General features: G+C 46.5%; 1 long non-coding RNA gene across 1 annotated transcript in view; it reads left to right on the top strand.

The window, feature by feature from the left end:
• Window positions 1-20,965, top strand: part of LOC308252421 — a 320,170-nt gene that overhangs the window by 31,658 nt on the left and 267,547 nt on the right. The window contains exon 2 of the long non-coding RNA XR_013961034.1: window positions 18,268-18,370. This is a non-coding gene — a long non-coding RNA (uncharacterized lncRNA). The remainder of the gene's footprint in view (window positions 1-18,267; window positions 18,371-20,965) is intronic.

Here is a 20,965-nt window from a genome sequence, read left to right as displayed (position 1 = left end):
CTTGATGAAGCTCTTTGTATTTGAGGCATTTAGAGTCAGCCACACAGTAGATGAGACGTTAACAGAGTTTAGGCTGGGACCAGCAGAGCAGGAGCAATCAACAATGTCTTCACATCTTACACCAAGGAGAAGGCATCATGGCATCATGGTTCAGTGGGCACGGCACCTGGGAGGGTCACCCCATGGTTCCCTTCTCCCCCCCACCTTGACCTTTGCTTCTCTGGCTCAGACCCATTGTTCATCCTGTCTGTGGACTCCATATAATGAAAATAATTGAGCCTGTCTCCACTGATAACTGTCCCACCTCAGTCATTTGCCTTTGATTGAACGAACCATGCCTGCTGCAAATGGCCCTGCTGGAGCCTGGTTCCTAAACCCAGGTCGTGGGAACCCACCCGCTAGATGCACTGTGGTTTGTTTGTTTATTTTAAAAATGATTTTACAGGGAGTGAGAGAGAGACTGATTTGCTGTTCCACTTACTTATGCATTCATTGGTTGATGCTTGTATGTGCCCTGACCACGGGTCAAACTTGCAACCTTGGCATATGGGGATGACGCTCTAACCAACTGAGCTACCTGGCCAGGCTCTTTTTCTTTTACTTTTTTAAACTTCACCTGAGGATATGTTTTTCAATGACTCTAGAGAGAGGAAGGGAGAGGGAGAAAGAGAAGCATCAATGTGAGAGAGAAACATCCATTGGTTGCCTCATGCATGTGGCCTGACCAGGGATTGAACCCAAAACCTGGGGATATACCCTGACCAGGAATCAAACCTGAGACCCTTCGGTGCATGGGACAAGGCTCTAACCACTGAACATCCTGGCCAGGGCATGTGAACTCTCTCACCAGGGCCTGGATTGTGTTAAACCTTTTACATATTTTTCACCCAATTCTTGCATTAATTCCAGAGGGAAGGAATTATTATCCCCTTTACTTTGATGAAGAGACTGAGGCTCTGAGAGGTCATATAGCCATAGTTGGCAGAACTGAGATTCAAACCCAGGTTTGCTTTCATCCAAAGTCTGCAAACTTTGTGATGGATATGACTTTTGTGACTGTTTTTCACGCAGCACTGTATTATAGACATTTCCCCATGTTTCTCTACATTCCTCCTAATTACTGCTTAAGATGGGGGCGTACGTTTCCCTGAACCATCAGCGTATAACCATTTTCTCCTTCGGGGAGTCTGTGGGCAGGTCATTGGCCAAGGGCTGCGGAGCAGTGGTGGCAGTAAAGGGACACAGCATGGGAGGGTGGGCGGTCTGGGTTGCTGGAAGCAGAAGCAGGCTGCAGCTGAGAGAAGCACACGGGCTGCTACCCCTTCACTCATTTTTACATTAGGCATGGAGTGTGCAGCCCTGCACTGCTTGGCCATTAATCGGACGTGGGAATTGTTGTGGGAGAGGGTGGCCGGGAAGGATCAATCCTTTGGAGGTACACAGAAGAGTTTCTACCCCCATTTTATAGGTAAGGAAACTGAGTCTCCAGGAGGTCAAGAGACTTGCCAGAACCTACCTGACTCCTGGTGCCTTCCTCTTCCATCAACCTAACGCTTGTTTCTCTCCCTCTGGTTCATCGCATCCTGAACACTAGTCTTCCTGATAGGCGGGGATGTTCCCCAAGTAAACCTGTGTAGACTAGATACAGATGTTCCAGCAGGGCAGGTGAGCCCTTTTCTAAAGAAAGGAGGAGTCGTTGGCAAGGAAAACCAGGACTTGTTTCCTGAAAACTTCCCTGGTAGGAAGTGGATTTTTGTGACTTGTTGGCCCAAGAGGGAGATGGTGGCTGAAGTCCCTTCTTTAGATCTTCAAGATTCAGAGGGCACAGCCTCTGCCGAGGGAAGGGCTGCTGGGAACACCTTTTCGAGCCCAAGCAGTGGTCCCTGCACAGTTTTCTTTCTCAGTAGAAAGTCCCAAGTCCCCTAAAAGGGCATTTGCAAACAGCACCGAGTTCTTAGAATGACAACACAGTTTTAAAAGAGAAAAACCAAAATACCATTTATGTCAGCTCGGCAGCTTATCAATATAAAATGAACATTAAGATTCACTTTGTGAATAGACTTTTTTTTGGGGGGGGGGCTGTTAAAAATTCATATGTCTTTGCTAATGGAACCATTTCCACATTTACAATGGGAAAACACACACACAACATACACACACACACACACACACACACACACACACACACACGACAAAAAAACAAGGCTCATAAAACTTTCTGTAACTGCCAGAAAAGGAGTAACTGGAAATACAAATTTGTGGTAATATCTTCGTATATTAGCAAATTCTTTAACCTTTGGAATAGTGTGTTGTGGACTTAGTCTGCTGTTTCATTTGCTTAGCATCTTCGTTTACTTTATGCCTTTTCTAGACTCTGTCCGTTGGCTCTCTCTGTGGGTCTCATTTCCTGAACGCTGTAAGAACGGCTTCCCTAGAGTTTTGCAACATGGGGATCCTGGAGGTGTGAGGATCTAGCTCAAAAGATTCCCTAGCGGGAACTTAGTGGCAGAGGCAGGATTTGAATCCAGGTCTCCATGACCCATACTGTTTTGCCTTAAATTAGCAAATCTCTGCTGAGCCCCTTCTCTGGAGTGAGGCGTTCTATTACGAAGGCACATTGAAGAAAATGCCAAGATGAGTCAGACTGTTCCCCCTCTTCAAGGTACCAGCAATCTGGGGTGGGCTGGGGCCATCCTTTATTGTATAGAACGTGTTAGTTTGTAATCCTGGAAATAACTGTGATCAAAGAGGTCAAGTGACTGACTAAAGGTCAGATAGCCGTGACATGCTAAGACTTTTATTAGGTGGCGGTTGCTGGAAGTCCTCAGCAGTCTGAGACACTTATGTGGACCACCGCATTCCTACATGACAGGCAGGTGAAGGTCAGGGCTGCCCTTAAAGGTCACACAGAGGCCGAGTACTCAAATGGTCGGTACTCGGTGCTCACAGGCTGAGTGGACATTCCACAAGAGATGTATCCCTGAAAGCCGTCTCCAGGCTCCTGGGTCCATGGCCTTCCACGCAAGGAGACTCATTGGCTCACCTACTTCTCCCCGTGGGGGAAAGGTCTCTGCTTTGGCAAGCTGACTCAGGAGACCTCCCATCCCCAAATACTGTCCAGGAGGACAGAGGCCACCGAGGGCCCACTGAGTTGAGCTGTGCTGTACAGAGAGATATTCGCTTTAGGCTGCACAGCCAGGGAAGGCCTGGACGGGCAGTGGGAGCAGGAGGCTGAGAATTGCTCTTTGCTCTCAGAGAGCAGTGGGCCCCAGATCTGTGTTTTCTAGGCCCCACCGTCTCTGAGCTTAGTGGCCTCTTGCAGCCCATCCTCTCAGCTGGGCAGTGGCATCAGGGTAACCCTGACTCCCTCACAGTTTTGGGAGGTTAGGGGAGAAATGGCCGAGCCCATTGTTGGACATCCTGTTCTACATGTTTCTTTCCTTCCTGCTCCTTCCTTGCCTCCCTTCCCTCTTAATTCCTAGCTGGTTAATAAGCCCTGAAGAGCTTTCCTGCTGCCTTCACATCTGCAGCGACAGCCTGTCCCTTTCCCACACTCTAGGCTTCCTGGCCACAGCCCTGCCATGCACCGAGCTCACTGGAGCCATGCACATTAAGAGGGAAAACACGTGGGGGCTGCCCTGGAACATTCCAGCAGGGCATCCAGGAGGCTCTTCTGCATTTGGTTTTTAGAGTCATCCAGCCTGAGAGTTCATTATGGCCTCTGCCACATTGGCTGTGTGACCTAGTGCTTGTTGTTGAACCTCTCTGTGCCTCTGTTTCCATACCTGCAACCTGGGGATGGGAATAGTCTCTATTACCTCATAGAGATGCAGGGACGATTAAACGCAGCAGTTCATTAGAGCCCCTGGCACTGGTACGCTGTAGGAACTGTCATCCAAAGCAAACACAAAATGCAGCTGGAACTTTAGACATCGGGGCCCACCTCTTTAGTTTTAAACTCATTTGTGTAAGTCAGTGACAATAAAACAATAACAAAGCAACATTTATTGATCACTTACCCTGTGCCAGGCACCCTGCCAAAAACTTCGTATATTAACTTGTTTAAAAATGTGAAGGTACCGGAGGGGTGTGTCTCCCTCCCAGCCCCAGCTCCAGCTCCCTCCACAGAGGCAGCCACTGTTACCAGCACTCTGTGTCTTTATTGTTGTCCTCTGTGCCTGTACAAATATTTCAGTGTCTTTTTACCCCTCCCGCTTTAATCTGAGGAGACACAATAAGTTATAATGATAGTTGTTCTTTGTGGAGGGCCTACTGCTCCCAGCACTGTGGGATTTTGAATCGCTGCTGAAACTCTGCAGAATGAGCTGTATGTATTGTGTAGAATAAATGCTCCAAGCTTTAGTTTACCTTGGTGGGTTGACTGGGGATTAAATGAGATAATCCATGTAGAGGGACTTTTCGGAGCTCCTGGCACATCATAACTGCTCCGGAGATGGTGGCTAGAGGGGACAGTGAAGGTTTTATGGGTGCCCGAAGCTGTTCAATTTGAGGGCTGTCTTTAAGAGAGTTATTGCAAAATTATAAAGCCAATATTAGGAATGTAAGTGAATATTTATTTAGAGGGAGAAAGGTACTCCAACGATTTACCCAATTTGGAAAGCCAGCAAATAACTCTGACACTGAAGAATAGTAGAACGTTTTAAGTAATAAATTGCCTGACACACCTCTATCACATTTTTTATTCCTACATTTTCTGGGTTCATACTCTTTAATCACTTCTTTCCATGATAATGGTTTTGTAAATAATAGAAAAAAAAGAAATCCTGCTTTTGGATCAACAATTGTTTTTTATTATTGACAGCTTAGATGCAGAAAATGAGCAAATTCACACAGGCATGCACACTATTTGTAGTGTTACGCCGTGCTCATGTTTCATAAACAGGAATTTTGGTAAATACTATTTTGTACTATTCCCATGAAAAAGGGGGGAAAAGTAACTATGATTGTTGTAATTCTATGCATCCAGTATATTTCTGACAGAAGAGAACTCCATTTTGACTAGAGGTACTGAATTTTCCACTTACAATTCTCCAGCCCAGTGATTGGAAGCATCCCTCACGGGCTGGCCTCTGCTGTCCTGAACCGGTCTCCTCCTGTCCTGCCACACGGTAGGATATGCTCATGCGGTGATTCCACTGCCATGTGGCATCAGGAACTGGGTGGCGGGCACTGGGGACAGGAGTTCTGGGAGCTGTGTCTGCTCTGGGGGGTTAACTGGCACTCAACAGGTGTGGAGGTGACTGAACCACATAAATATGTCCCTCTAGACCAGCCGTGGGCAAACTACGGCCCGCGGGCCGGTTCAGCTGTTCTATCCGGCCCATGGAGCCGAAAGAGCGGAGAGTTCTCTTGCTCTCCCCTCTGCTCCTTTACTTTGAATTTATATTAGTTCACACAAACACTCCATCCATGCTTTTGTTCCGGCCTTCCGGTCCAGTTTAAGAACCCATTGTGGCCCTCGAGTCAAAAAGTTTGCCCATCCCTGCTCTAGACTCAGACGCAATGTCCCACCAAGTTGACTCCAATGTGAGCTGTCCCTGAATGCCTGAGGCCACCCTAACTTCACAGAGCAGGAGGGCAGGAGGGACAGAGGGACACTGGGGTGAGCAGAGACTGTGCCCTTTCCAGTTGTGGTTAGGACTTGACATTAGCAGCCCGGCCAGAGTTGCTCAGTGGTTGAGCAACCTATGGTCACTGTTCCATTCCTAGTCAGGGCACATGCCCGGGTTGTGGGTTCAATCCCCAGTGAGGGGTGTGCAGGAGGCAGCCAATCAGTGATTCTCTCTCATTGATGTTTCTATCTCTCTTCCCTCTTCTTCCCTCTCTCTGAAATCAATTAAAAAATAAATAAGTAAACAAACACACAAATAAATAAGACTTGACATGAGCAAAGCGTAGAGAAACCCAAGGCCAGTTTCTTTCCAGGCCCCTTCCAGAGCCTCGGAAGGGGTGGTCAGGGTAGGCTCTGAAGGCTCAGCTGTGGCAGAGTCTCGGTGCCCCCGGTCAGCTGTGGTCAGTGTCTGTGGGAAGAGTGTCCTTGAGAGAGAGAGTGTGCCATGCAGCCACTCAGGAGCTGTGTGACCCTGTTATCCCTCAGAAACCTGGGTCCCTCAGTAGTAAGCGAGACACTTGCCTAGGTCCCTCACTGGAAATATAGACTCCACAAAGGCAGGTAGGGTCTCATTCTTTATTGCTGAGTCCATGGTGTGTAGACACATAGCCCACACTCAGCAAATGCCTGTTCTGTGTATTTAATCAAATGCAGGGTGTGGGGTGTTTAGGCCCAGGCTCTCAGAGAAAAGGAAACGGAGGCACAGTGAGCTTAAATCCCTTTTTTTGGACCACACGCAGCCTCTAGTCAGACCCAGCCAGACCCTAGATCTCTGGGCCTCCTGTCCTTTCTGCTGACCCTTCCATGTGCGCTGACTAAGAAGGGAAGCTTAACTCACTTCGGAGTGCCTGAGATAATCATCTGAGTTATTCCCTCCGTTATGGACGTGAGCCAGGGTCCCTGGGTCTCATCTCTGGAATTTGCTCTGATCCACGGAATCCACTGTTCCAGAGACTCAGCCTGCCTCTTCCCCTCCCTGACCTGACCTGGCTCCTTGGGAATGGTGGGAGGCAAGGAGACAGTTGGAAGAACAAAGGTGAATGGTTTTGAGCCATAAAATAGGGAGCCTGAAAAACAAGTTTGAAAGATGAATGGCTTTGGGGCTTGTGGAGCTTAGCAGGGGCAACCCTCGGAATTATTGACATTCCTGCCTAAGAACTCTGGGCGGGCCCCTCGTAGGCCAGAACACCCCCACTCCCCTGCTCCACAGATTCCTAGAGGGCTTCCAGCTACGCTCCAAGTCACCCTGTGCCGCAGCAGCACCGTGGCGATGAGGCCGGAGGGGCCACCTCATTCAGGGGTCTAAGGATCCAGTTGTCTGTGGGTGTTGACGGGGCCAGACATCTAAAGCAGGCGACAGAACTCCAGGCTGCACCTCGCAGTTGGGGTGCACCTCTTTGCCCTGCTTCTCTGCTGGCTGTAGATTCCCAGCCAAGCTCCGTACCAGCTTCCATCTCGGTTTTATTACAAGCTGCCCTGATGGGGTGGACCTGTGCCTGGGGTGCTTCCCCTTCTGCAGGGAGCTGAGGGCTAGGATGAGGGTGCTCGCTCCTCCCGCACCACCCCCACGCCCCATTCACAAGACAACTGGGATGTTGCAGCTTCTGCTTCCAGCCCATTCTCCCTCCAATTCCGCAATAATATTTATATACAAATGCTGGCTCTGATCTCCACCCAGGAAAACACCAGCTGCTATTGAAAGTCTTTTTGCATGTGACAGAGAGCAGAGCGCTGGGCCTCACGTGGACCCCTTGAGCTGCTCGGGAGGGGGTTAGGGAACAGCAAGTGCATTTTATTTATGTTTTTCAAATTCATCCCAGGGCTGTGTCCAGGCAACTGAAGGCCTGTCAGAGCCTAAAACGTCTCATTCCTTTCAGAAAAGACAGAGATTAGGTGTCCCAGGGACTTTAACAAATGCATTGTCGGTGGTTTTGATTGAGGTTTCATCGAGGGAACGCAAATTCAGAAATGAGGATGCCAAAGATCCAGGCTGCCAGGGTTGGGAAGGCACCTGGAGACAGGTGGGCATATGCCATTGGCAGGGATGTAAATTAGTGCAGCCTTTTGGAGGGAAATTAGGCAACAGCTTTCATAAAATATGAGCATGACCTCCCTGGCCAGGTAGCTCAGTTGGTTAGAGTGTCGTCCCGATAGTCAAGGTTGTGGGTTTGATCCCCAGGCAGGGCACAAACAAGAATAAACCAATGAGTAATTAAGTGGAACAACAAATCAATGTTTCTCTTGTCCTCTCTCTCTCTCTCTCTCTCTCTCTCTCTCTCTCTCAAAAAAGAGCATGACCTTTGATGCAACAATTCCATGCCTTGGGTACTATCTTAGAGTGATGCTTGCCCATGTAATCAAAGACCTAAGTTCAAAACTGCTCACTACAGGAAAAGGAGAACATAACCTATGTGTCTCTCAGCAGGGGACTGGCTCAATAAATTATGGCTCATCCAGATGATGGAATACTAGATGGTCATTAGGCTATTAAAGAAAAGAACAAGGTAAATAATAAGAATGGCCAACACACATGTACTACTTACTTGACACACTATTCTAAGTGACTTTATATGTTACGATATGGGGAGCTGGGCTTTAAGCCTGCTGTCTTCAGGGTCTAAAACCACCACACTAATGCCTGTATGTCCAGATATAGAACTTGCCCTTGACTTATTATTAAGTGAAAAATTCAAGTCTTAGAGAAATAGAGTGTCATCTTATTTATGTAAAAAAAAAAAAAAAGTGTGTTGTGCCCTGGCTGTGTGCCCAATGGTTAGAGTGTCAGCCTGGACACTGAAGGGTTGTGGGTTTGATTCCAGCTCCCCTCCCCCCTGCAGTTGGGGCATGTGTAGAGACAACCAATTGACGTGTCTCTCTCACATCAATGACTTTCTCCCCCTCCCTCCTTTCCACTCTCTGAAAAACAATGGAAAAAAATATTCTCGGGTGAGGATTAACAACAAAGAAAGATGTGTTTGCATGTGAATGCATCACATGTTATTTGTAAAAGTGAAGAGCATGTATCCAATCAGCAGTTTCCTCCGGGGAGGGATGTGAGGTGGGGATATAAAGAGGATTTTTTTCCTTTTCCTTTTAACTAGATATAGTTGAAAAAAAAATTTTTTTTTGGTTAATTTCACCCAAGGATATTTTTCCATTGATATTTAGAGAGAGTAGAAGGGAGCAGAGAGACAGAGAGAGAAACATCAATGTGAGAGAGACGCATCGATTGGTTGCCTCCTACATACACCCTAACCAGGGCCAGGGATCGAGCCTGCAACCAAGGTAAGTGCCCTTGACCAGAATCGAACCTAGGACCCTTTATTTCGAGGCCCGATACTCTATCCACTGGGCCAAACCTGCTAGGGCTTGTGTATTTTCTTGAACAAGTATTTTAGAATTTTAGAAACAGTAAGCATGAGCACACTATCAAAGTAATGATAATAAAATAATAATAATTTAGTTTCTATTTCTAAATAGACTCTTAGAAAGAAGAGACATACTCTTAATCATAGGCCCAGAGTAACCCTTGTGATTACTTATGTGGAGCCACGCCTAATAGGCAGTCCTCACCATAAATTAGATGAAGGTGGGCCAAGGAGCTGTTCTGATGGGCTGAAAGGCATCCTGAGATAGTTACTCTTCCTCTCATTGCCCGGGAAAGTCTTGCCTCCTCCTGGAAGCCATGGCCCAGGCATCAGAAGAGTAATGGGGATGCTGTTGACACAGCCCATCCACATTCCATCTTCACTCCCCCACCTCCCGCATTTCCCGTGTTCACTTACTGCATTATTGCACCTCATTCAGATACTCCAGGTACATGGGTCTTTGTTTAATTACTGTCCCTTCAGAATCATCTTGTAAAAATGGACTGTTGGTGCATTACATTTTTAGGTACTTTACAATTTACAGATCTTGTTCCCATTTCATTTTGCCCGTTACCTGGCGATGGTGCCTTGTCACTGTAATGCATTTTGTACAAAATCTCTTTTAGAGTTAAACTGAGCAGGGGCTTAGGAGAGGATCTGATGAGGAACATGAGGGGTATCAAATTTTAATCCCCGTTCTAAAGTCCCAGTGTTTAAGTATTGATTTGTGAAATGTGACCCATCCAGAGAACATCGAAAAATAACCATAACTACTTGACTTATTTTGTCAGGTCAGAAAGCACCCGGTGTTTCCACATGTTTTCTTATTTTAATCCTCGAAGCAAGTTTAGAGGATAATTTTTACCTCCATGTACCTCCATAAAGAAGCTGAGGCTCAGGGAGGTTACATAAAGTCCTCCTAGTTAAACACATGGAAAGTGGGAGATGGATTTCTCACCCAGGTCTGTCTGTCTGTCTATCTCTCTGTCTGCAAAATTTAAGTTCTGGGCACTCAACAGAGGAAATGATAGAGAAAAAAAGTTTCCATCAAATGCCACTTCCCTACCACACTGTTAGCAATTTAGGTTTATTTCATTTGTTTTATCTATAAACAAAACTAAATTGAAACAACAACAACTTGGTAATCAGAGGATATGTCAAATGTTTATACTCTATTTTCCTTTTTCATTAACATTAGCACAGCTATCTTCCTTGTTGCTTTGTGATGTCATTTTAAATTACATATATATATATATGAAGGATCAATGTCACTATTCATTAGAGAAATGCAAATCAAATAATAATGAGATTACCTCACACCTCTCAGGGTGGCTAAAAAAAAAAAAAAAAAGACAGGTGTTGGGGAAGATGTGGAGAAATTGGAGCCCTTGCACACTGCTGGTGGGAATGCAAAATGGTGCAGCAGCTATGGAAAACAGTATGGAGGTTCCTCAAAAAATAGAACTACCATGATTCAGTAATTCCACTTCTGGGTTTTTACCCAAAAGAATTGAAATCAGGATTTTGAAGAAATATTAGCACTCCTATTTCAGTACAATTTATAACAACCAAGATGTGGAAGCAACCTAAATGCCCATTGACAGATGAATGGACAAAGAAACTGTGGTATTTACATATAACGGAATACTATCCAGCCCTAAAGAAGAAGGAGATTCTGCAGTGTGTGACAGCATGGATGAACCTTGAGGATATTGTGCTACGTGAAAGAGCCAATCACAGAAAGACAAATATTGCACGATTCCCACTTATATGAGATCACTAAAGTAGCCAAATTCATAAAATTAAAGCACAGAATGATGATTGTGAGGAGCTGGGGGAAGGGGAAATTCAGAGTTACTAATCAATGGGCATAAAGTTTCAGCCAAGCAAGATAGATAAACTTACGAGATCTGCTGTACAACATTGTACCTATAGTTAACAGTAATGTATTATACTGTACACTTGAAAATTTGTTAAGAGGGTGGATTTCATAAATGTTCTTATCACAAAATTTTAAAAATAAAAAAGATTGCATACTATTTCAGGAGAGTGATGTCCTTTGGAGGAATTCCTATATGTGGAATTGATAGGTCCAAGAAAAGAAATGTTTCCATGGTTCTTGAAATACATTGCTAAATTGCTTTTCAGAAGGGCTCTATTAATTTGCACTTTGACCAGCAATTTTGATTATTTTCATCACATTATTGTAGGCATTCGCTATTACTAAAAAATGAAAGCAAAAGAAAGTCTGACTTGTTTGCTAATATTTACCAAACTGTTCACAGTGGTTAGTTTGGAGAGTGAGATGGGGCTGGTAGTGTTAGTGGGGGTGAGGGATGGTGAAGGGGGATGTCCATTTTCCACTTTATCTAATGTGGTATTCTTTAAAATTTTTTATTATAGGCATATATTACTTTTGTAATATATATATTTTAAACTTTTTTTAAAAAAAATAAATGTTGTTTTTCAGAAAAGTTGTAAAAATAATTTAAAAATTCCCTGTACAGTATACCCTTTGTCATATATATTTTTTTAAGGTGAAGTAATTAGAAATGTCCCCCAAGTGTCAATCCTTACATCAGCAAGACACTGTAAATCGGGGTTTCTTAGCAGGTGGGCTTCAATAGTAATTTTGGGAAATCCTTATTAAAATGCAGACCCTTAGGCCGGAGCAGGATCTATGAGATCAGGATGTTTGGGTGACCTGAAAAATCCGCCTTTAAACAGCCTCTCCTCCCAGGTGGTTCTGGGGCCCCACCATGGCTGAGAACCACGGTTGAATGTTTCTTGCTTTTCATTTTATTTTCTCCAGCAACATTGTGGCTTTCTTACTTGGAAAGCCCAACACATTTGCAAAGGTTGGGAAAAGTGAGTGAAATTTGAGCATCTTTGTTGCAGCTTTTCACACTCTGTCCTGCTACTACTTTGCTGCAGCCAAGCTCTTGGTAATTGGTTTTCAAAAAACCCTGCTCTCGCCCTCAATCTGTGGCTCCTAGGGAGGCCAGGTCCAGAATCCCGGTGTGGGTGGTGGGCCTTCTCACCCTGGCCAGTGGTGCCCTTGAGTTCCAGGGCGTGGCTACTGGAGACCTCTCGGTATCCTGGCTCCCTTGGAGGAGCAGCCTGGAGGCCCTGACACAGGGAGGGATCCTGCAGGTCTACCTGCTGTTTCTTTTGTTTGACGCAGATGCTTTTCCGCTGACAGTTTGTGTCCCTGGGCACTGTGGGCGTGGCCTTTCCGCATGTGTGTTTCTCATTGGCCATTGGCCAGGTCATCCCGTGGGGCAATCACCTGCCCCCACCATCTCCACCCTCCACCTTAGCAGTCCACCTTCCTCTCCACCCCTAGAGGCGTTCTTTCCGAAATGTGGATCTGACCATACCACCTAATAACTTAGTTTAGTGACTTAACGACTATGAGAAAGAAGTGATGGGAAATGTGGCCCAAAGGACAGCAGAGAGCCAACCTGTGGAGAAGTTTAAGATAAAGGATGTCTAATCGTAGTTTCTAAATGTTGTTTGGTCCTAACTTTATTGTTTTCTGCATTAAAAAAGTAATACCAAGTGTTATAAGCCTGTATTACCTTTGAAATGGAAAGAAAAAGTTTTAAAAATGCAATAATGGTTAATGTAGACAATTTAGAAAATAAAACAAAGTAGAAAGTAGTGGGGGGGGGGGGAGTTATTAACAGTGTGGGTGTGGTATAGCATGGAAGATAAGGGCGAAGGCCCTGAAAGGGACAAATCTGAGTTTAGGTCCCTTCTTTCCCCCTTATTAGCTCTGGGCAACCACTGGGCAGTTTAATTATTCTCTTGGAGCGTCTGTTTTCTCATTGGTAAAGTGAGGATAAAAATAGTTCTGGTTTAGTAGGATTGCCTGAGGATTAAATGAGGTAAGAATGTAAAGGAGTTAGCAAGGTGTTCAGCAAGTGTTCTTTTTTTTTTTTTATCTTGTTCATTTCCTTTCAGTCCTTTTCACTGTCGTGTTTTTGTTTTCACATAGTTGTGATCACACCATCTATATTATTTTATTTCCTGCTTGTTTTGCTATAATAGTAGCCAAGCATTTTCCATGCTATTTCAATTCATAAACATACATTCTAATGGATGCATAATATCCAATTGAGTGGATATATCAGATTGAATGGATATCCATCTGAATGGATATATCAAATACATTGGAGTTTAGTTGACCATTTCTTGTTAGTCATAGGAATTATTCCAGGTTCATTGTTCCAGATAAACCTATGTGTGAACACCTTTATGTGTAAGTGTCAGCCTCCTTCTCCCAAGCATTGCCAGTTACGACCATTTCCTTGGGCACAATTCTTAGAGGGAGATGATAATGTCAAAGGGCATGGACGTTCATCCAGGTTTGTGACCTATCCTGCCAAACTGGTTCCTGTAAAGCTGCCTCCACTTAAAATTTCAAGGCAGTGGATGAGACTCAGGCCAAGGGAGCTGACTTTATGGTGCAGTGACGCTATTGGGGACATCAGACAGGGCTGGAGGGGCACAGTTAACTCTGGTTGTAATGGATTCGTCTGGCAGCCAGTGAGAGGGTGGGTACCGGCAGGGTCAATGTTAGGAGGTTAAGGTGACGAGGTTATGCCCCAGAGGCTACTGACGCCTCTTCCTTTAATTGTTCCGAAAACCCACTTGGAAACTCATTTCACCTGGAACTTCAGGGAAGTATTGGCTGCCAGAAATGAGATTGGCTGGCCACCTCCCCGTGGCAACGAGGGGCCTGTCTATAGGAGCACCTGTGGTCGCTGTCTCACAGTCCATACGTTTTCTTCATGAGGGTCTCCACATGTGTACATTTGTGCCCTTTCAGTCTAGCATGTAAGTTGTTTCCCATGTGATCTGAAGGATGAGGACTCCATCTTTAGGGATCACGGTATACGATAGTTAAGACCTTTGAGCCCTGGTGTCATTGCCTGGATTGGGATCCCAGACCTACCACTTTTTATCTGTGATCCTGGGCCTCAGTTTCCCAGCCTTGGAAATGGTACCTGCCTCGTGGGATTAAATTAAACAAGGGAATGTACAGAGAGCAGAGAAAGTGCTCTCTTCCTCTTTTTAAATTGAAGCTTCTGGTTGAAAGGAATTTATTCAACCTCTAGATTCACCACATTTCTCCCTTCTGAATCCCAGCAAAGGCATTAGGATTAGGGAGCAATCCCAGAAAGGCCACCTTCCCAAAATACGTGCCCTGATACTGGGGGGTGGCAGGAGAGGAGATGGGGAGGCTGCGGTGATGGAAGTGGTGCTTTCAGTGCTCACACCGGGAGCGGGGAGAGTCACACCACAGCTTGATGGCAGTGGGCGACAGGTCTGCGAGAGCTGTCCCAGGGAGTCCAGCCGGCGTGGCTCAGTGGTTGAGCGTTGACCTATGAACCAGGAGGTCACGGTTTGATCCCCAGACAGGGCACATGCCTGGGTTGTGGGCTCAATCCCCAGTGTGGGGTGTGCAGGAGGCAGCTGATCAATGATTTTTATCATTGACGTTTCTATGTCTCTTTCCCTTTCCCTTCCTCTCTAAAATCAATAAAAATATATTTAAAAAAGAAAAAGCTGTCCAAGGGTGATAACCAGAATCTGGAGCATTGGAGAGGGTTCACCTTTTCCTTTAATTGCTCAGCAAGCCCCCTTGGAGACTCATTTCACCTGAAACGTCAGGGAGTTGCTGGCTGCCAGAAATGAGACCCACCTGCGTGGAAGTGAGGGTGGAGTGGGGGGAATGACGTGCCTCGGCGGAAGCAGGCCGGGCACTTCAATGTCCTCCAGGTGTCTAGGGCGTGAGTGGAGCCAGCTTGCCTTGGGGTGAAGGCTGCGTGGAGTCTGCTCTTCCGAATCTCAGCCAGTTTTCTGCTCTCAAGAAGCCCTTTGTCTCGGCAGGAAGAGGAGTCAGTAGCCCTAAGTGGACCAGGGTTGGTTCCTGCTTCTGCCCCAGGTACCTTCCTGCTCCTCTGGGTCTCTGTGTGTATAGTTGCCCCAGACAGAGGACCGAGGGAGGGGAAAGGGACCACACTCAGGCTGCAGGCCAGCGGAGGGGGTGGTCAGTAGTCAGTACTTCCTCTCCCAGCCCTTTCAAAGCGTTTTTCAATCAGATTAGCTTTTCAGCACTTGAAGGGTTGCTCTGCTCAGAGAGGCTCCAAGGGCTGAGGAAGAGCCTTCATCTGTTTACTTTTCCTTTATGTGGAAACCTACTTGGGCGGTTTCTACAACCAGCTTCCTCTCCCCCATGAGACCCGTCTTTCACCACCACCACCGGGGCCCTGGTCCACTGTGGTCTAACGAACCCTCATGCCCTCCAGGATCCCCGCTTCCTGGACTGCTCACTCTGAGCCGTGCTGGCCTGGTCAGTTTGCTGGGGGTGGAGAGGTGATCTGGGGATGTCTGGCCCTGTAGACGCCACCTCCCTCTTACAGGGCAGCCCCAGAAGTGGCGTCTTTCCTCCTGAGTGGAGAAAGCCAGAAAGATGGGTGCAAAGCTGGGCTTGGTTTTGGGAGTAGAGAACTGGCTCTCAGCCCTGCCAGGACTCCTCTTCCTCCCTTTTAAATGAAGCTGGCGCTCAGGCAACGTATGTGGGGAAGGGGGGAGTGGAGACATGCAGACCGGTGTGTGCACAGATGCCTATACAGAGAAAACAGCCAGGGGTGGGGTGCTGTGGAGGTGTGGGAGGGAAGGAGGGCAGGTGGTCACGATGGACTTCCGTGCTTTGTTCTGTATGTTAGTATATCACATAATTAAATTAAAAGTGCATATCAAACAAACCAGAGAACTATCCCTTGTGAACAGTATGAGCACTGTTAGGTGAAGTACAGGGGCAAGCCTTGGAAGATTCAGGAATGACTTCCCAGAGGGGGTGGCAGGTAAGCTGAGATCAAGAGAGAAGTAGGGGCTGGCGGGGCTCAGTGGTTGAGCATCGACCTATGAACCAGGAGGTCACAATTTGATTCCCAGTCAGGACACATGCCTGGGTTGCAGGCCCGATCCCCAGTGTGGGATGTGCAGGAGGCAGCCAGTCAATGATTATCTCTCATTGGTGTTTCTATCTCTCCCACTCCCTTCCTTTCTGAAACCAATAAAAAATATATTACTTTTTTAAAAAGAGAGAAGTGGGGGAAGCTAGATTTGTTCCTCAACAAGTATTTGTTGAGTACCTGCTGCGTGTCAGATACCATTCTAGAAGCTAGGGAGGCAGAAGAGAGCAAGCACAGAGACCTGCCTTCTGGAGCTCACAACCCAATGGAGGGAGACAGGTAAACACAAAGATCATGTGTTGTCAGGTGGTGTTAATGAAAAATGGTTCTGATGCTTATTAAAATGGTAAGGAAGACTTTATTCAAGACTATTACAACAGAAAAAAGATTGAGCTCAACTCTGAATACAGCAGTGACAGCTGGGGATTTACGACCCACAAAGTGAAGGGGTCAGTGGATGGAGACATCAAGGGTAGGGGGATTCTTGCAGAACCAATGTAACACGATTCTTGCAGAAGGCAGGCCAAGGACTTACCCATCGAAGATGGGGATGAGGAACTTGACCAGATATCAAGAGGAGGGGACGACCTAGCAGGATTCTCTGCTGAAGGCGGGCCAAGGTTGAGGCCTAGTTGAGACCCGGGCTTGGAGGAGCCTGAGTAAAGGTTGGTCAAGGAGAGAGCCTTTGGTGGTGGTGAAAGATGCTGTGAATTAAAATAAAGCAGGCGTGGGATGGAGCTGCTGGAGAGTGATGGAGGGATGGGGGAGCTTTTTATTACAGTGTTAGCAAGGCCTCTCTAGAGAGGTAGTTTGGGGCAGAAATCTAGATCATCTGAGGGAGCTGGACTTGCAAAGACCTAGGAGCAGGGGTTCCAGGTAGAGGGAACAGCAGATACAAAGGCCCTGACCTAAGTGGGGAGGGGGGGGGGCAGTTGGTATGTTTGAGCAACAGCAAGGGGTTGTAGGAGAAGAGTGGCAGGAAGCCAGGTCAGTGGAGAGTGTGAGTGAGGGAGGGTAAACCATATAGGGTCTTGTAGGATGTGATAAGAAGGGGTGAGAGGGCTGGGGGAAAGGATAAAGGGATTAGAGAGAGGTTGTTCATCTGGAGGACCACAAGGGGACCCGTGCTGTGGGGGCATAAAGAAGCAGCATGTGCCAAGGAGCAAGCTTGGGGGCCCAGGAGGAGGGGTTGGAGGTGGCTGGGGGACAGAAGAGAGGAAGATTAAGAGCCGAAGGGGCAGGGCAGGTCATGCAGGTTCTTTTCCACCTTTGCAGTCAGGGTTTCTCAATCATTTTAACAAGAGCCTCTGTCCTTGCGTAAAAATCAAGCAATTCAGGGAGGAATGCCTCTTCATTTAACTTGAACAACTGCAGAAGACGGAAAAAGGGGCTGGCTGGAGTAAGGTTGGAGCTAGTCTAGCTTGGCTAGCTGCCCTCCCTATAAATATTACCTTCCCAGTCTGGAAAGGTATCAGCTAGGCCTGTATCAGCTACTGGGAGACATCCTTCCTGTTCAGATGTCCAAGAGTTGGCTGCCTGTGTACATCCGCGTGCAAAGTGCTGGAAGTGGGGGTGGGAGCGCAGAATAAGTTCGGGCTTCTGAGCCCACTCCCTTTTACCCCCGGGGGCGGCCCCACCTCCTCTGGGGCCCAGGCATCCCTCTGGCATGTCTTGCGCTAAGAAATCTGCAAAAGTCATTGGTCATGTTTAGAACTAATCCTTTGTGCCAAAAGGGTTGGTGGTGTGGAGGGGAGGGAGCTCATTGCCAAAGCCAGGATGTTCCTCACTAGTAGTGAACCCTGCTGCCTCCTGGCCGCATAACACTGGGGTTTTGGGGGATGGGGGGAATGGGATTGAGGGGCCAGTGTAATTCCGCAACATGTGAGTTAAAAAGCAGATGAAAACCCACAGAGTAACCAGACATTCTTCCCTTTGCATGCAAGATCCTGCTGGATGTTGGAAGAGGAAGGCATTTTTTTTCTTGCTTTTTAGACATTACATCCTGTGAGGGGAAGATTTGGAACAGATGGGGGCCAGGGGGGCCTCACTGTGTTTGCTTGTTTCCCCCTCCCCCTTCCCACAACCAGAAATGTTTCATTTTGTTTTCCCCCTAGTGAAGTTAATTTTTAAAGAAAGAAAGAAAAAAGTTCCATAGAGCAGGAAAGTAAGATATCTGGGGTCAGGGGGAGAAATTCACAAGGCTCCAGAAAGAATCCACTTTTCATGGCAAAGGCATCTTCTAAGTCCAATGACAGGTAATTAACTCAAATTTTCATATTAGGTTTAATCACTGTTCCGGTGACATCTGCATTAATGAGGGCAGGCGTGGTGGAGAAAAAGGATGCCCCAACAGATGGAGAAAGAAGCCCTCTGATGAGTGAAAGGTAAGGCATATTCCTCACGTCCTGGGTGCGCAATGTGGGAGAAGCAAACTTGGTGATGTCTCACAGAAGCACTTCAAGCGTGGGCATGATGATTACCCCCACTTCTTTTCTTTCCGATCCTTCGGTTGCATTAGAGACCATAAGGGAGCTGGTGTAAAGTGGGCTATGATATATTTGATTGGCTGCGGCGGGGTGTCTGGTAGAGCCACATCCCTGGCACTGCTGGGGGCAGCTGGACAGCTGGTATGGTGTTCGCCCAAGACCATAGCCAGTGCTCTTTGCTGAGGAATGTCCAGATAGAAGAAGCCAGGAGAATTTGGTGTCACTAAAGCCAAGGAAAGAGACTTTCAGGACAGAAAGACTGTTTTTGAGAAGTGAGTACCAAGAATGTCATTGACTATAGCAGGAGGTGACATACAGTGCTGGAGGTGACACCCTGATAGCAATAAGTTCCTGGGGCATTGGGAGGTGGTAAAGTAGAGGGAATGTGATGTCATTCATGATATATGAACGTGAAAGGAAGGGTAATGGTGTGTGAGGATCCAGGGAAGGTTTAAAAAGAGGAATACTTGAGCATGTTTAGTTGCAGGTGAGAAGTACATCTGGTAGACCAGAGGTGGAAGCTCCAGAGAAGAGATGGATGCCTGGATGAGATAATTTCCCATCTTGTTAGGGTGAAACCCATAGGCCTCACCTTGGTTTTTGAGACCCTGCCTTTCCTCCCACCTCATCTCCCACCTGCTCCTGTCCTTGATGTGCTACCATAGCTTTTGCTCAACTTGTTCCTCAAACACTGAGCTCAGGCCATGGACCTCTGCTCTGGCAGTTCCTTCTGCCCGGAATGTTTTCCTCTAGCTCGGGTGGGGAACCTTTTTTCTGCCAAGGGCCATTTGGATATTTATAACATCATTTGCAGGCCATACAAAAGTATCAGCTTAAAAATTAGCCAGTTATATTTGGTCAAACATTTAATGATGCCTCGGCAGGGCCAGATCGAATGATTTCACAGGCCTTGGCAGATGTTTCCCATCCCTGCTCTAGGTAATCACAAGGCTTATGGCCCTTGCTCTCTCTGAGTGTCTTAGAGCTTTCAATGATCACTTTATTACAACCTCCTCTGCCCCCCTTCTTCTAGCCCAGTGATCGGCAAACCGCGGCTTGCGAGCCACATGTGACCGACACCCCCACTTCTTCTAACGCCGCTTCTTCAAGAATAGACTCGCCCAGGCTGAAAACCGACTTCTGCGCATGGGCCACGAAGTTTCAATCGCACTGTACGTGTGCGCCCGCACGTGGTATTTTGTGGAAGAGCCACACTCAAGGGGCCAAAGAGCTGCATGTGGCTCACGAGCCGCTGTTTGCCGACCACTGCTCTAGCCTGTTCTATTTTGCCTCATGTCATTTCTCACCTCCTGACATATTATACATATTTCTTCATTTCCTATCTCTTTCCATTAAAATGTAACCGCCAAGACTTTATCTTGCTCATTGATATTACCCTGTTTCTGGGTATACCGAGGACACAAATATTTGTTGAACCAAGATATAAAATAATGATATATGTTGGGTACCTTATGAATATCTTAGATCAAATTTTTGTAGGTGAATTAAAGAACCCCTGTATCTTTATCAGTGATGATGCTCAGTAATAAAAGGAGCAAATTGCTAATACATGCACCAACACAGGTGAATTTCAAATGCATTGTAAGTGAAATAAGCCAGACTCAACAGGCTACACACTGAATAACTTCAAGATATTCTGGAAATATAACTTCCAGAATATCTTGTTTAGTTATAAGGCCATATCAAATCAGTGGTTGCCAGGGGCCAGGAATGGGGGTTAGGGTTGACACCAAGGAATTTTGGGAATTGATGGAATGTTTTATATTTTGATTGTGGTGGTGGTTACATAATTGCATGCATTTGCTAAAATTTGTACTAAAAGGGTGAATTTTACCGTATGTAAATCATACCGCTGGGCTGGTGCAGCTCCGTGGTTGAGTGTTGACCTATGAACCAGGAGGTCACGGTTCAATTCACGGTCAGGGCATATACCCGGGGTTGCAGGCTCGATCCCCAATGTGGGGCATGCAGGGGCAGCTGATCAATAATTCTCTCTCATCATTGGTATTTCTATCTCTCTCTCTTTTTCTCCGATGAATAAAAACATATTTTTAAAAAATCATACCTAAATAAACTTGACTAAAATATCATGTTCTCATATAGATTTTTGTTGTAGTATTTGGGCATTTTTGTAGTATTTGGGAATGTTAGTTAATCATTCATTTTTCCTGGGTGTCATTCTTGCTTACTGCTGCCAATGAATGCCTGTGCCAAGAACTAATTTGTTCTTAGAGTGGGAGAGATTTGTTTAGGTGGAAATCTGTTGTTGATTTCCTTTCCAGCATTTCCCACTCCCTTCTAGGAAGGGAGCACCTTATGCTGTGTGGTTGGGTAAGGCTGACCCTTGCCCGTCGTCCCTAGAAGTGGGCAGGTGACACTAGTCAGTTGACTCCTTCCTGGCACCTTTCTCCCAAGCTCTTGGGGAAGATGATCTATTTTTGCTGGAATTAGTAGGATGTAAATGTAAGCCCG

Source organism: Plecotus auritus (assembly GCF_963455305.1).
Source record: "Plecotus auritus genome assembly, chromosome: 6".
Lineage (NCBI taxonomy): Eukaryota > Metazoa > Chordata > Mammalia > Chiroptera > Vespertilionidae > Plecotus > Plecotus auritus.
The sequence above is the reverse complement of the archived record's forward strand: the minus strand, read 5'-3'. Positions and strand labels throughout refer to the sequence as shown.